The sequence below is a fragment of the Giraffa tippelskirchi genome, chromosome 6 (genome assembly GCF_054371585.1).
Source record: "Giraffa tippelskirchi isolate mGirTip1 chromosome 6, T2T-mGirTip1v1.2.pri, whole genome shotgun sequence".
NCBI lineage: Eukaryota > Metazoa > Chordata > Mammalia > Artiodactyla > Giraffidae > Giraffa > Giraffa tippelskirchi.
The window spans coordinates 111,898,015-111,910,963 of NC_137280.1; the positions used below are offsets into that span (position 1 = coordinate 111,898,015).

The 12,949-nt window shown below is 36.1% G+C and overlaps 1 protein-coding gene across 5 annotated transcripts in view; it reads right to left on the reverse strand.

Annotated features, from left to right (window-relative positions):
• LOC145509795 (uncharacterized) overlaps positions 1-12,949 on the reverse strand; it is a 1,222,357-nt gene that overhangs the window by 636,677 nt on the left and 572,731 nt on the right. The window contains exon 11 of one of the 5 annotated variants that reach the window (XR_014056457.1): positions 8,309-8,386. The exons of the other annotated variants lie outside the window; for them this stretch is intronic. The gene's annotated coding sequence lies outside the window, so the exon portion shown is untranslated. The remainder of the gene's footprint in view (positions 1-8,308; positions 8,387-12,949) is intronic. 5 annotated transcript variants of the gene reach the window in all.

Sequence of the window (12,949 nt, forward strand, 5' to 3'; positions counted from 1 at the left end):
GTCTAGTTTCTCCCTTGACTCCCTCGATCCTGCCTCGGTTCATCATTGGATTTACTTCAGCAAACCCCAGTGAGTTTTCCTTTTTAACATGAGCAATAACCTTCCTCTTTGAAAATTACTTTTAAAATACAGACAAACTCATTTAAACCCACGAAAATGGCCTCCAGATTAATGGCATCAATCTTAAATGCACTGCCCCATTTTGTCTCTTCCATTATAAGTAGTTAGAGATTTTTCTATTATCAGAAAATTAGATAATACACTGCATGAAATAACCTCTTTTCTCAAAATACCAAAGAATGGTTCAGTGGAGGAAAAAAATCCCAAATCAACAGAAAACTATGTGATGATAACTTTAAGAAAGTCATTTATGCTTAACTAAATATTATTTCCCTTTAATCCAGTGGTCAAAGGAGGGCTCTGAGACTGGTTTTTCTTAGTGGCTTGAAGGATTCTATGTCTTGACAAAAACAGAGGCAGACAAAGGTCAGGATCCATGTTTGTAAACATGCAAAGGTCACATCAGATAGGAGGCAGGCGCTCTAGGTCACTGGGCAGAGACGTAAGTCTAGTGTTGCAAACACTCAGCAATTCTGGACAAATTAATCTGTGACTCTTTCATATAATGTACATTTCTCTTAGTCCTTCCATCTACAATCAACACAGTTCCTCTATATGTGCAAAATCAAGAAAAGGCCAAACTAAGCACATAAATGAATCACAGAGTAAGCCCAGAATAAATCACAAGACCTTGTGTATCCCAACAAGGAAGATGGCATATGTAACAGCAACACTGATGTGGATCCTGGAAAAAGCACATCAACAGGCCTAAAGCAATTTCATCCCAGGTGTCATATTTAACTTAAAAATATCTGTAAGACATACACTTGAACAGTCCTCCATAAAACATTCCCTAAGTGATATGCAAATGAACAGACTCAGAATAATGTTTACCACACACCCAGATTCTATATATATTGATCTCAATATCACCAATCTTATAAAACTAATAGCTCTACCTAATTTAGAGCAGTTGCTGAAGAGATCTACATGCATATTTAACTTACTTTACATTCAAAGGCTGAAAACAAAAGGACTTTATCATAAATGCAGAGATTACCATCATAATTTTATCATAAAAAGCAGAAGATAATTTAACACACCTATTCCATTTGAGAGGTCGGAAGCACAACACAACTAAATCAAAGCACAATGTTGTAGATATTTCCAAATTTTATAAATTTCATTAAAACTGACTCTTTCAAAGAAGTAAAATTAATGATAAAAGTTCCTGAAGTGCTCATTTTTACAGGTGTTGGCCAGGCAGCTAGCCTGACTGAACAACAGCGGATGTAGTCCAAGGTACAGGTACAGTACAGACAATTCGGAGGAGGCATGGGCTTTTCATCTTTTAAGATTTGAAATAGCTCAACTGGCATTCCATCACCTCCACTAGCTTTGTTCATAGTGATGCTTCCTAAGGCCCACTGGACTTTGCATTTCAGGATGTCTGGCTCTAGGTGAGTGATCACACCATCGTGGTTATCTGGGTCATGAAGATCTTTTTTGTAAAGTTCTTCTGTATATTATTGCCACCTCTTCTTAATGTCTTCTGCTTCTGTTAGGTCCATGCCATTTCTGCCTTTATTGTGCCATCTTTGCATGAAAAGTTTCCTTTGTAACTCTAATTTTCTTGAAGAGATCTCTAGTCTTTCCCATTCTATTGTTTTCTTGTATTTCTTTTCACTGATCACTGAGGAAGGCTTTCTTATCTCTCCTTGCTATTCTTTGGAACTCTGCATTCATATGGGTATATCTTTCCTTTCCTCCATTGCCTTTAGCTTCTCTTCTCTTCTCAGCTATTTGTAAGGCCTTGTCAGACAACCATTTTGCCTTTTTGCATTTCTTTTTCTTTGGGATAGTCTTGATCACTGCCTCCTGTACAAGGCCACTAACCTCCATCCGTAGTTCTTCAGGCACTCTATCAAATCTAATCCCTTGAATATATTTCTCACTTCCACTGTATAATCATAAGAGATTTGATTTGGGTCATACCTGAATGGTCTAGTAGTTTTCCCTACGTTCTTCAATTTAAGTTTGAATTTGGAAATAAGGAGTTAATGATCTGAGCCACAGTCAGCTCCCAGTCTTGTTTTTGCTGACTGTATAGAGCCTCTCCATCTTTAGCTGCAAAGAATCTAATTGATCTGATTTTGGACACCACCCTTATGGCAAAAAGCGAAGAAGAACTAAAGAGACTCCTGATGAAAGTGAAAGAGGAGAGTGAAAATGTTGGCTTAAAACTCAACATTCAGAAAACTAAGATCATGGCTTCTGGTCCCATCATTTCATGCAAATAGATGGGGAAACAATGGAAACAGTGAGAGACTTTATTTTGGGAGGCTCCAAAATCTCTGCAAATGGTGACTGCACCCATGAAATTAAAAGATGCTTACTCCTTGGGAGAAACGTTATGACCAACCTAGACAGCTTATTAAAAAGCAGAGACATTACTTTGCAAACAAAGGTCCATCTAGTCAAAGCTATGGTTTTTCCAGTAGTCATGTATAGGTGTGAGAGTTGGACTATAAAGAAAGCTGAGTGCTGAAGAACTGATGCTTTTGAATTGTAGTGTTGGAGAAGACTCTTAAGATTCCTTTGGACAGCAAGGAGATCTAACCAGTCCACCCTAAAGGAAATCAGTCCTGAATATTCATTGGAAGGACTGACACTGAAGCTGAAGCTCCAATACTTCAGCCACCTGATGTGAAGAACTGACTCATTGGAAAAGACCCTGACGCCAGGAAAGATTGAAAGCAGGAGAAGAAGGGGTTGACAGAGGAAGAGCTGGTTGGATGGCTTCATAGATGCAATGGATGTGAGTTTGAGCAAAATCTGGGAGTTCATGATGGACAGGGAAGCCTGGTATGCTGCAGTCCATGGGGTCACAAAGCTGGACATGATTCAGTGACTAACAACAAGAAGGCCATAGGCTGTAGGCTGTGACCTATAACCTTATGCAAATACCTTTTAGACATGCTATTTACCTACCTTGTCACTAGAAATGAAAAAAATCTTTTATCTCAAATTATGTTAACTTCCAGTATCATGTGAAATCTAAAACTGTTCCAAACACACTTCAGTAATGTTTCCATATAATGGTGCAACTTCAAAGATAATTTGGGGACAGATCAGGGTCTTTATAATTTTATCTAAGAAAATCCATTCTTCACCTTGTACCTTGTGGTGTGATGAGAATTAATATCATTCTCATATCTAGTTTGTCTGCAATAAAGAGAGCTCTGTGGATTCTAAAAGGATGATCATCAATAACTAGGCCACTTGAAAGATGTTTATGACTTCCCATTTTGTACTACACATTCTGAACTTGAAATAGCTCAGAAGACAAAGTACAGCTTTCTTGCCTAATTTGTTCATTTGTGTTTCCTTGTGTCAAAATGCTTGGTAGGGTCTTTTCAAACAGGTAAATTGTACCCAGTGAAATCTCTTAAGTGAAAGTGTTAGTCATGCAGTTGTGTCCAACTCTTTGCGATCCTATGGACTGTAGCCCGCCAGGCTCCTCTGTCCATGGGATTCTCCAAGCAAGAATACTGGAGTGGGTTGCCATTTTCTCCTCTGGGGGGTCTTCCCGACCCAGGGATTGAACCTGCATATCTTGCGTCTCCTACATTGGCAGGCGGGTTCTTTACCACTAGTGCCACCTGGGAAGTCCTTGTCTATGTAATTAGTGGTATTTCTTATATCTATCCACAGAGAACCTTCAGCTTCTGGGGTTCTCTCTGCTAATTATCAGTGCAAGAAATGCATTTCTTCCTTTCCATACTACCCTCAACTTGGAAATTTCAGTGACATTTTCTCTGCAGAGTCTAGTTGGCTTATATAAAAACATATCGTCAGTACCTTCTTGATGTTTTGCTGTTGCCCTAAGGACAACCTGCAAAGCAGGCTCAATGTAAGGTTTAAGAGTAAATGTGCTGAAGAAAATCATAATTTGAAAAGATACATGCACGCCAACGTTCACAGAAGCATTATTTACAATAGCCAAAACATGGACACAACCTAAATGTCCACTGACAGAGAATTGGATAAAGAAAAGGTGGTGTGTGTATGTGTGTGTGTATACATATTCACACATATACATACCTATATATGTATATATACATATACACACACACATACAGACAATGTAAAGTTACTCATCCATAAAAACTCGTGAAGGAAATAATGCCATCTGCAGCAACATGGTTGAACTTAGAGATTATCATACTGAGTGAAGTAAGATAGACCAAGACAAATATCTTAAGATATCACTCATAAGTGAAAGAAAGTGAAGTCGCTCAGTTGTGTCCGACTCTTTGCAACCCCATGGACTGTAGCCTACCAGGCTCCTCAGTCCGTGGGATGCTCCAGGCAAGAATACTGGAGTGGATTGCCATTTCCTTCTCCATATCACTCATATATGGAATCTAATTTTAAAAATATATAAATGAACTGATTTACAAAACAGAAACAGACTCACAGACTTCAAAAACAAACTTATGGTTACCAAAGGGAAAATATGGTTTGGGGGAGGGATAAATTAGGAGCAAACACACACTACTCTATATAAGACAGAGAAACAACAAAGACCTGCTGTATAGCACAGGGAACTCTACTAAGTATTCTGTAAATAACCTATATAGGAAAAGAATCTGAAAAAGAATAGATATATGTATAACCGAATCATTTGCTGCACACCTGAAACTAACACAACATTGTCAATCAACCATACTCCCATAAATTTCGTTTTTAAAATGAATGAACATAGAAGATAATGTCTAGGACGGTCTTGAAAGATAGTGAGAATTGGCCAAAGGAAGGAGGAGACAGAGAGCAGAAAGCACAGTAAGCAGAGGGAATAACACAAGCACAGGAATGGGGGAGTAACACAGGTTGGTGTCCAGGGAGGAACTGTGAGCAGCAGCAGGAGATGAAGCTGAAGGATGAAGCAAAGCCAACTCACATGGAGCCTTGAAAGCCAACCAAAGAGATGATATTCGGTTAGCATCAGCACACTAGCACTGCAAAATGGTGAACACAGGGGAGAGCAAGCTGACCGTAAATGGTGAGGAGGCATGAGAAATGCAGGGAAAGTGACTCTGCTATTCCCTATCACTGTTTTCAAGACTAGCTGCGGCTATATAGCTAGTGTATGACCTGCGTAACCTTAACCTCTACATTGGCAGCACTGCCCATGAGAACAGTGAAAGAAGAATTTCATCAAAGATCTTCACACCTCTGCAGGGAAAATAGTCATAGTCATCATCAATTTTTATAGCTGCCTTGCAACTGTATCTTAAACAATCATGGCTACAATAGCCTCAATAGTCTTTAAAAAGATACCACTATAGATATCTTTACTAAATAAAAGCCATTTTGAATACACGAACATACATACATACATTTTTAAACTTTTCTTTAAGCAAAAAATTACATTTATAGCACCATTACATGACAGAATGAGAAAAAAACAAGTACCATTTATAGAAATAAAATACTAAACGATAATGCCACGACTATGCGATGTTAGGGAGGCTTAGATATCATGAAATATTTGTTATAAAAGATTTAAAATGTACAGACAAGTACAAAAATAGAGCATCTACTTACTCACTATGCATATTTAACAACTGTTAATATTTTGTCATCTTTACTTTAGATTTTTTAAGATAGTTTTCCAGATATAAGTGAACATCTTTGTAGTCTTCCCCATTCCTAGAACTAAGTGCCTCTTCAAGTTCAGGTTTATATGTCTATTTCACATTTTTTCAGCAAATGTGTGTATCTAATAACCATATATAGAGGGTTCTTTTATTTACATACATGGTATCATACTACAACTTTCCTTTTTCCCTAAAATTTATGTTTTGAAATTAATGCATGTCAGTACATGGAAACTGGCTATCCATTATGCAAATAAATGACAATTTAATTATCCACTCCTCTATTAATGTGATTTTGTTTCTAATTTTTTCCATTGCATACAATGCTGGAAAATATCCAAGACTTTTCCCGAGATCTATACCTAAAATAGCAATTGTTCAGTCATTGCTGATTCTTGCTCAGTTTTACAAAAAGTTATCAAATGGCTCTCCAAAATTATTACTGAATTCATACCTTCTTCGACGTAATATACTACACTAGACAGACTTACTCGTTCTTCATGCTCTGCTGAATCTTGATATTGTCAGTCATTTATTTGACAATCTTATGGATCAAACCATATCTCACTCTGGTTACACTTTATACTTCCCTGAGTATTGATGAGGCTGAGCTTATTTACATGTGTTAACCAGTCCTTCATATTTCTTCTGTGAACTGCCTATTCATACCCTTCGCCCATTTTTCAATAAGTTTTTTCCTACTTTGCTTAGTTTGTGTAAATTCTTCATCAATTTTGGATTCTACCTCTTTGTTCAGTAGTACTTTTATTACAAATATATTCTCCATTTCTCGGCTTAAATTTTTTATTAAAAATTTGATGTAAGCACACTATCAATATTTTATCATCGTGTTTTTTGTGACTGAAGAATACCTTACTACCCTAATATTAGAATGAAAGTCTTATGTTTTAATATTTTATAGTTATGTTTTTCAAATTTCTGTCTTTACTCCTTCTGGAATTTACATTTGTGTATAATGTCAGATAGGAGTGAGTTTTTTGTTTTTTTATATGAGTAACTAGTTGTCTCAGTCCTGTTTAATGAATAGTCCTTTTGCCACTGTTTTGCAAAAGCATCTTTGCTGTATGCCAAAATTTCATTATATGCTTCTTTCTGGCCTCTGTCTTCTGTTTTATTGATACATTGTTCCATGAGCTAAAAACGTAAGTGATGATTTTTTTCAATAGTAGCTTAAAGGTTAAAAAAGTGTTGAAAGATGGTAACGATAACCCTATATGCAAGACAGAATAAGAGACACAGATGCATAGAACAATTTTATGGACTCTGAGGGAGAAGGTGAGGGTGGGACGTTCTGGGAGAATAGCATTGAAACATGTATATTATCATATGTGAAACAGAACACCATTCCATGTTCGATGCATGAGACAAGGGCTCAGGGCCGGGGCAATGGGATGACCCAGAGGGATGGGATGGGGAGGGAGGTGGGTGGGGGGTCCAGGAAGGGGAACACATGTAAACCCATGGCTGATTCATGTCAATGTATGGCAAAAACTATTACAATATTGTAAAGTAATTAGCCCCCTACTAAAGTAAATAAATTTATTAAAAAAAAAAAAAAAAAAAAGTGTTCAGCTCAAATCCCACAGATAGTAATTTAGCGCCACTGAAATATATATTTAATGAATTTTCTTTAGCGGTAGCATCTAGTAAAGGAACGCACATGGGTTTAACCTCCAATAGTCCTGGGCTAATCCCAGCTGGCAAGGAGCCATCAACATGTGGTTAATTATTCTCTGCTCCTCCCTATGTTCTTATCTATAAAATGGAGGGAAAAAAAGTCCCCTCCTGCTTATGATCTATTATTCTGCTTATCTCCTTCCTTTCACAGACCTTGTCATAAGCTATAGCAATTTTCATTTGCTTACTTATTTATCTCTCCATATAAATAAGAATATAGAAGTCCTTCCATTTACCACTGTGTTCCCAGTATCTACAATAGTGATTTGTACAAGATATATAGTCTGAAAATGTATATCAAATTATGAATAAATGAATGAATTCCTGGATTTAAAGCAAGAAGCTTAAAAACAAACATAAAAAAACTTGCAAATTTGCTATGAATAGCATTTTACAATTTATTTTAATGTTGGAAAATATTTTAATACTATTATAAAACCTTATGATTATCCCTTGCTAAGATGAATGTGACAGATTCTACCTCCTAAAGATATTGAGGGGCAGGAAATCGCAATATATGTTAAAATGGTCATGAAAGTTCTCAGGGACTCTGAGAAAACTTCTGAAAAAAAATGAATATAGATGAGCAGCAAAGACTCTACCAATAAAGGGGACAGCAAGACAAAAAAGCTCTCACCAGGAAATGAACATGGAATGATTGAGATGAGAATTTTACAAAACTGTCAGGAGACATTGAAAGATGTGAAGTACAATTTTTAACATTTTATCCATTAAAACACTTCCCCTCTCACTGTTATATATATTTTTTCAAAGGCATTAATAGTATACTTAAACTATTTCTTGGTGATAAGAAAGTTAGGTGAGAGTTTGAAATCCTGTATTCCTCCAATATCAGGATACACACAGAACATTAAAATCCCGCTGACCTGCAATCTCAGAGAAACCAGCCCTTCTGTTGGATTTCCGGTACTTCCTGTTTCTTGATAGGATGTGTTCTGAGTATTCTAACAGTGTAGTCAAAGGAAGGGATAATTAGATCTTTCATATTATTTTAACACTGACTTTATCAAAGTAAAATAACACTGATTTTGAGTATTAAATTAAATCATTTCAAACAGGCAGAATTCTATTAAACCAAAAAATTACTTCTACATAGAGGGCTTCCTAAACAGAGTTTGATTTTCACACAGTTCATATTTTTAATTAAAAATGTGTCTCTTTATCCACTGTAATATCTAAGTAAATTTAGTTTGTGTTTAATACTAAGAACACTGTGATATTTCCTCAAAGTAAATGCATGAAAATTATATGAAAATCTGTCACCCAATTAATCAGAGATTTGTCAATATCATTAGCATTTGTATTTTTTGCTGACTATAGAAATCCAGCCATTTTTCCTTTGTCCTTTCTTATTTCTTCCTCTCCCTTTCATTAGGCTAGTGGCCCCTTGACTAATTCCCCTTGCTTATATCAAAAGCAAAAATCAGTCTGACTAAAGTTCAAGTTCTTAAAAACAACAACAAAACATGGAACCATAGGCAAGGACTTACTTAAATAGAGGGGAAACAATACTTGACATTATATGTGGCTAAAGATTTTGATTCTGCCAACAATTTCAAGAATCTTAAAATGTTAATAAAATGCCAATTCTTTAAAAATCCTTCTGACCCATCAAAACACATTTAACTATTCAAATGCCATCAGGAGGCAATGAAATAGTCTTTTCTTAAGCAGATGACCTAATTATGGCTCCAGTTTTCAACTCTGCGTGCTTAGTCACTCAGTCGTGTTGAACTCTTTGAGACTCCATGGACTACAGCCGGCCAGGATCCTTTGTTCATGGGGATTTTCCAGGCAAGAATACTGGAGTGGATTGCCATGCCCTCCTCCAGGGCATTTTCCCAAACCAGGGATGGACCTCAGGTCACCCTCATTGCAGGCAGATTCTTTAGCATCTGAGCCACCAGGGAAACAAAATTCTCATCTCTAACATGCTGGAAATATTCATCTTATCAGGTATATTTAAATAAAACTCTTATGCAATAGATATCAGTTTCCCGGTTTTAGAAAATGAAGTTGAATAAAAATAAGACTAATTTTAAATGCTATCTAAGAATAGTGAAATTAGAGAAAATTTCAAACAACTCAAGAAAGAACTTTCTGAAAGCAATTTTACTACTCTCAAATTGATCAATATAATCAGTATATCAACTGAGCTCTCAAAGCAACTAATTTCATAGTGGTTTCTACCTTTTCACTCTAGAGATCTCACACAAATTTATTTTCTGATTTCTTTGTATCTTTGCAAAGCACAGCATTAATTCTTTCTCTGTTAGCACAGCATATCCAACACTCAGCCCATACAGGTGTATTCTTGGTAATGTTATGCTCATGAACCGGTTTGGAAGGGGGATAGGAAGAGAACGGAAGATATATTTTGTCTAACACTGCTAGAGATAGGACTCTGTGTCAAGGGGAGATAAAACTCCTTTCATGGCACACACCTTCTCACTCAGGCTATAGTAAGAGCTTAGAATCCAGCTCTGCTGACTACATTCAATGTTCTTTCCATTGACTAGAACTGTCACTGGTTTTCCATTAGTATGTCTAGAGTGGTTAAAGACAGAAAGTAGCTGGGACTGTAACTCAAAGATTTCTTCATGAAAGCAGTATGACATTACGTAGTCCATAGCCATCTAGAGTGAAAAATCTAAAATACACTGGGAATCAAATTTTAGAAGGCACTATGGGATCTTTCTTTGAATCAGATTTACTACTCTCATTAGTTTTCTATGCCTCAACCATAGTAATTAGGGGAAATTTCGAGAAATATACTGCACAAAAGAACTCAATGGGAATTGTGATTGTCAAATTTTCCTACTCTGTTCATTTCTTATTAATTAGCTGCTTTCTCTCTCAGGGGGGTTTATTTCTTCTTAACGAGAATTATCTGAACTAATCTCAGATTAGTCATGGTTAGTCTTTGGAAAATCTTACTGTAGTCCGAGATCCTCCTTTCTCTAAACTTAAGCAAAAACAAGGAAATGGTAAAAGAGAAAGAAAAAAAGAAGGAAAAGTCAGATAATGTCAAATTTATAGAAGCATATATAAAATGTTCATTCTATGAGAGGTATACAAACACTATAAGAAGTCTCTCATATTCTGAAAAAACACTAATGAGCAAAAACATGCCTTATAAAATGATGAGATACAAGGTTACATGAATTAAAAGATTGTGGCACCAGCCTGTGCATAGACAGATCAGTGAACAGTAGATCAAGTTTCTCAAATTATGTGCAACTGAAATGCTTTTCAAAAAGTTTTCCATGGACAAATATTCATCAAAAATACTCCCTTCTTTATTCACCTCTTAGAGGTTTGCAATTTTAGCATATTAAAGAATCTGAGGAGTACTTCTCGATAGAGCCTGTTTAAACTTATATAACCCTAAATCTCCCAAGCTTACACGATCATGAGACCTTTCTAAAGAGAATTTCTAAAATTACCTTCCAAAGAATATCATTTGGAATATGCTGAACTAAAGAATATGTTAGTAAACCCAAGTAGGCATGGGAATACAGAATGCGAAAAAAAAAAAAAAAAAAAACTGAGTCAGTAAAAGATGATGGGAAGAAAACTGATACTGAAAAACGGACTGTATTTTTAAAATTTTAAGACACTAGTTCTCTACTTTAGATCTTATACCAAAATAAATTTCAGGCAGATAATAATGCTAAACATGAAAACTATACTTTTAAATTAAAATATATATTTGTTATATTAAGAGTATTGGGGAAAGCTTTCTAGACCTAAGGAAGAAAACTTTACAAATATCATTACAAAATTTAAAACTTCTACACAGCACAAAAACAATACAATAACGGTAAAGTCAAAATTAAAAGTGATTAAAACTTTTAATTTGCAATACATACAAGGGCTCTCACCCATCAATAGTAGAAAGAAACAGAAAAATGGGTACCGTAGTATGATGGAGAATTCATAAAAGTGGAAATGTTGATAGAATTTAAATTCTAAAATGATGGTCAATTTAACTACTAATAAAATAAATGCAAATTTTACATTTTTTTCACCTTTCAGATTAGCACAAATTGGAAAAAAAATTAACATTACCAAGGGTTGATTAGAAAATAGAGTTATGGAATGTCTTATCCACTGTTGGTAAGCACTCATAAAAAGTTTCTAAGGAACAATTCTCAAATAGCCACCAAATTTTAAAATGCAGTTACCTTCTGTTTCAATTCCACATCTAGAACTATATTTTCAAGAAAATATGCAAAGATGTGTATAGTTCACAATAGGGCATGTTGATCAAATGATTGACTTAGAATGTGATGAGATGAATTTTCTTCTGTTTGGATGTGTGTGTTTTTACAAATATTCATTCAGTATATACGGGTGCAGATATAATCAAGATAAGAGGCTCATGACTATGGAAGCTCTATTACACTGAACAAAAAAAAAAGCAAACGAGAAAGAAAACTTACCAGGAAATAGTGATCTGCAAGTAACAGAGTAACTACTTTTACCCTAACGGTCATGAACAGTAATTTCTGTGTGTCCTTTAAGCTAAAATCTGAATGATAAGAATAACTCAGACAAGAAAGTCATGAATACAGTTTTTATTTTAACCTAATTACACTGAAAATTTGCTGTAGAGATGTTTAATAATGTAATTTCCATTCTAGAATCATCACTGTTAACTGCTGTGCTAAGAATATTGGACACGTTAGGGGGCAACCTATATGAGGATTCCTGCTCTAGGCCCAGTGAAATACAATGAAATCTTGGTCTACAGTGGCAATACCAAAGTTGGAGAAAGTGAGGGGATTTGGAATATATTGCAGCAAAATTAATAGTGCTGGCTGATCTATTAGATATGGGAATGAGAAAAAGACAGGGATAAAAAAATGATAATTTTGACTTAAACAAGAGGAAGAAAGATTGTGTCTTAGATGAGAGACAGAAGTTCTTTAGGGGCTATGCTGCTAAGTTGCTAAGTCGCTTCAGTCGTGTCTGACTCTGTGCAACCCCATAGACGGCAGCCCACCAGGCTCTGCCATCCCTGGGATTCTCCAGGCAAGAATACTGGAGTGGGTTGCCATTTCCTTCTCCAATGCATGAAAGAGAAAAGTGAAAGTGAAGTCGCTCAGTCGTGTCCGACTCTTAGCGACCCCATGGACTGCAGCCCACCAGGCTCCTCCGTCCATGGGATTTTCCAGGCAAGAGTACTGGAGTGGGGTGCCATTTCCTTCTCCTAGGGACTATGGGGAGTTAGTAAACAATGCTTCTGCTTTGACTAGTCATGGGGAGATGCCTAACCCATATCCAAATAGATGTTATCAATCAGGCAAGTGCATGAAAGATGCTAGAACTCCAAGAGAAGACAGATCTGGAAAAATATTTTAGAACCACATAATTAATTTTAGGGCAAGAACCAGAATATGATTCCCTAGGAAGCAAGGAGAGGAGGAAAGAAGTGGACCTTAGGCCAATATTAAGCGTTGACCAGGTGAGGAGAAGAGAGTCTGAGTCATAATTCTGCAACC